Source organism: Elephantulus edwardii, unplaced genomic scaffold (assembly GCF_000299155.1).
Source record: "Elephantulus edwardii isolate Elephantulus edwardi_28Jun2011 unplaced genomic scaffold, EleEdw1.0 scaffold00015, whole genome shotgun sequence".
NCBI lineage: Eukaryota > Metazoa > Chordata > Mammalia > Macroscelidea > Macroscelididae > Elephantulus > Elephantulus edwardii.
Window position 1 is genome coordinate 7,216,276 of NW_006399765.1, and position 4,639 is coordinate 7,220,914.

The window sequence follows — 4,639 nt, forward strand, 5'->3', positions numbered from 1 at the left end:
TACTGTCCCTCCACACTTACAAGCATGATATAGCTCTCCAAGGACTGGTCACCTCTGGCCATATGACCAATGTGAGATGGAGCTTCAGAATCATTTCTTCCAGGGAGCAGCTTGGTTTCACTATCTCCACTACAGACCTGCTTGTTCTCCTGGCAGTCCACAGTATGTTCAACACTCTTCTCCAGCACTACAACTCAAAGGCTTCAATGCTTCTTGTATCATCTTCTCCAGCTCTTCGATGCATAGCCAAGTAATTGTGAAGACCATGGCCTGTATTTGGTATTCCTAATTCTCTAGAGTGACATCATTGTTTCAGTACTCTAGAGGCTTTCCCAAAGCAATCTGTCTTTTGATTTCCTGACTGCTGGTGCTAAGAGTTTTGATTGTGGAACCAAGCAAGCTGAAGTTGTTAGCAATATCAGTCTCTTCACTGTCTATCATGAAGTTGCCAGTTGGCCCAGTGGTGAGAATCTTTGTTTTCTTGATGTTGAGCTTCAGTCCATATTGAAGACTCCAGTTCTTGACCTTCTGCAGCAAATGCCTCATGTCTTCCTCAGTTTCAGCAAGCAAGGTTGTGTCATCTGCATAATGCAGGTTGTTGATGAGTCTTTCTCTAATCCTGATGCCACATTCCTCCTCATAAAGTCCAGCCTCCTGAATGATCTGTTCTGCATATAAGATGTATACATATCGATAAATAGCTGGAGAGAGAGAGAATGATTTATCTAAAGGAGACAACTTACATACCTGTAGAGGCTAGCAAGTGTTAGGTCTGTGGCACTTAAGTACAGAGGCTTATTTACACAAGGTCAGCAGATAAGGCAGGCTGCTGGTCCAACAAAACAGTTGATGAGCCAAATGCACAACAGAGTGCAAGCAAAAAGCAAACCAGCACTGCTGCCAGACTTTCTTACACATTCACTACAAGCCATGACCTGACAACACTTCTCAATTCAAGGCCCCTCATAACAAATCCCATCAAAGGAATGATTACACTAGATCAAACCTGATGAGGTTTGATTTGAATGACCACAACACAAGTGCCTATGGAAAGAATCACAGACAGCCAAACAGACACATATTCTTAACCATCTCACCACTCAAGAGTATGTCCTGAAGAAAATGGTATTTTCCAGATAGTGCCAAATGGGGCAATAATAAGCACAAATCAGATAATGAGGTTCAACATGGTTAGTAGCCTTAAAAAGTCATACTCGCCAAGATTTTCTTCTTATTTCAATTGTCTCATTTCATCCTAAATGGGAGCCTTTGTGAAAAACAGTTAACATAGAGACAAATAGATTTAGGTCCTAAATTTTTTTGTTAGGCTTCAGTGACAATTTGGTCAGAGAGTAGTCTGCTATTTCTTCAGTTCCAGTCAACTGCTGGTTGTTTATTAATTTTTTTAATAGTCAGCTTATTAAAGTTATTCTTATGCACAAATCAGGATACTCATCTTTGGTTTTCCTGAATACCAAAAGATAGTGAAATATAACATGATGAGCAACTTTGGAAAAATATTCCTGCCAGTATTTACTCAGAGCTTCAATAAGCTTATTTTTAAAAAATTATTTTATTTTATTATTTTTTTGTGTGTGTACCATCAAATCAGATCTGACTGGTACAGGAGGAGATTGTCCCTCCTTCTCCAGCAGAGCATCTGGTGGATTTGAACCATGCACCTCTGGGATTGTAGTTCAGCTCCTTGCCACTAGGCCACCAGAGCTCCCCCAATAAGCTTATTTTAAAAAAAAATTTTTTTTTTGTAAGGGTGAATGCTTATGTAACTCTTTGTATAACAATTTTGCTTTCAAGTCCTATTCATAGTCTCGTTATTGGATTTTTGTAACAGCATTTTTTCAAATATTGTCATCTTTATGACTCACAATTAGTGTCTTAAAAAACAATTCTAGGTGAGTGTGAAAGCTAAGATGGTCTTCAGTAATGTTTAAAGGACTTGCTGACATTAGGGTGGGCAAAGGCCAAGAGACTGTCTGTTTAGTTGCTTGGTAAGCAAGGTTATTTTCTTTCATTTTCTTGGTCTGAGGTACATCTTTATTTTGTTGAGCTTATATTTTAATCACTGCTATTTCAGAAGGAAACAATACTATGTCCAAAATATCTACTGCTGATGATACATCCTTGAATTCTGATTCAGGTGAGGCTAAAAATCCTTATTGTTGTAAGAGCATACAAAAACAATGAACAACTCCAAAACAATACTTCAGATCTATATATTAGCAACCAATTTATCTGAGGCAAATTTACAAACTTTGGTAAGTGCAATTAGTGTTGGGCAGAGGTAGCTTCAGGAAGAGATTGACTTGCAAAGACCTCAGTAGAGTTAATGGAAGGATTGATGATTCAACCTGGCTCAATTAGGTCTTAATTAAGAGCCATCAACAAATAAAATGAAATAAAGATTCATCAGTAGAATTTTTTAAAGGTTCCTCTGAAGAGTCAGAAGTTTTTCAGGTAAATCTAGGAAAATGTGAAAAGGACTATTTTCCTCAGGAGCCTGAGGAACTAACATGACTTTATTAAAGTAAGCCACGTCTAATGTTGGAATCAGCCGGAGGACCTTGTAAGAATTAGCTAACAGAAAAATGTTTGGTCAGAGTAGAATTGAGTATAGAGGATACTTCCTGAGGAACATTAACATTAAAAAAACAGCAACCCTACCGTTGTATCTGTAGTGTTTTCTACTACCTTAGCTCTAAGGCATCTTAGAGGGTATCCCTTTCACACAGGATCAAATTGCAGGTTGCAAAGTCCTACTCCTCTTTGAATTCCTCTATGTTTCTAGGTTAGAATATGTAGAGAATTTCTAGAAGCTTCACGAACAAAAAGTTGTTGTTAAGTGCTTCTGTGTCAGCTCCAAGTCACAGTGACCTTATATGCAACAAAACAAAACTCTATCCAATCTTCACCATCCTCGCAATCTGTGCTCTGCTAAAGTCCATTGTTACAGCCACTGTGCCAATCCATCTCATTGAGGATCTTCCTCTTTTTGGCTGACCTTCTACTTTACCAAGCATGATGTCTTTCTCTACTGACCAGCTCTTCCTGATCATGTGCCCAGAGTATGTGAGGTAGAGTCTCACCCTCCTTACTTCTAAGAGGAATTCTGGCTATACTTCCAGGACAAATTTCTTTGTTCTTTTGGAAGTCCATTGTATAGTCAATGTTCTTTGCCAAAACCACCATGTGAAGGCATCGATTCTTCTTCCATCTTCATTTATTGTCAAATTGGCATGCTTATGACATGATTCCACTCATCTATCAATTTGCCATGCTATCGTAGCCACCAGTAAGTACTTCAAATACCAGCAGGGTCACTCATAGTGGACAAGTTTTAGTGGAGCATCAGGACTAAGACAGATTTAGAAGCAGGACTGGTAATCCACTTCCCAAATAACAGGCCCTTAAAAGTCTATGAACAGAATTGGAACTTTGTTCAATATAGTGCTACAAGATGAACCACTCAGGTAGGAAGGCAGTCAAGATGTGACTAGAGACAAGCTGTCTCATGAAGTAAAGTCTAATTTTAATGATGGAGATTGAGTAAAGCTATTACTCAATGAGGGATCTTCATCTGATGATGTAGCAAGACTTAAAATGAGAGATAACTGCAGATATCCATTAATAATTGGAGCATGGAATGTACAAAGTATGAATCTAGGAAAATTGGAAGTTGAAATAAAATTAAATGGAACACATAAACATTGACACTTATGTTTTAGAGAGCTAAGATGAACTGGTATTACTGGTTATGAAGCACATAATCTTATGACATACTATGCTGAGAATGACAAATTGAAAAAGAATGGTGTCATGTTCATTGTCAAAAAGAGCATTCCAAGATCCTAAAGTACAATGCTGTCAGTGATAAGATAATATCCATTTGCATAGTAGGGAATACCTGATAACTATTATTCAAATATACACACCATTCACAAAAGTCAAAGATGAAGAAATTGAGGATTTCTGCTGACTTTTTGGATTTTTTTTTTAGCATCTACATTGAATATGTGTGGTGAAAAGATACAACTCTGACATGTATATACATACCCAGCTTTCCTGATTTTAAATCATGCTCTGTTTTCCCTGGTCTATGTACCGGTTCTATATGAGAAGTGTTACGTATTCTAGAACTTCCATTCTTCACAGTTTTATCTAGCAGTTGTTATTATTCACTTAGTTGACTGTCTTTGCATAATCCAGAAATGACAAGTATATTTCTAATATTCTCTGTTTTCAGCCACAATCCATCTGACAATCAGCAATGATACCCCCGTATTTGATGTCCTTCTCTGAAGCCACCTTGAATTTCTTCAGTGGATTTATACTGAACATTTTTAATCAGACAACTTATAATTTACTATGTTTGGGATAACAAATTGAAGAGGAGTGGTATCACATTCACGATCAAAAAGAAAACTCACTAAAACACCTATGAGATATCATCTCACCCCAGTCAAAATAGCAAAATTTAACAGAACAGCAAGCAATAAATGCTGGCGAGGTTGTGGAGAAACTGGAACCCTGATTCACTGTTGGAGGGAGTGTAAAATGGTGCAACCCCTGTGGAAAGCAGTATGGCGCTTTCTCAAAAAGTTGCAAATAGAGATACCATTTG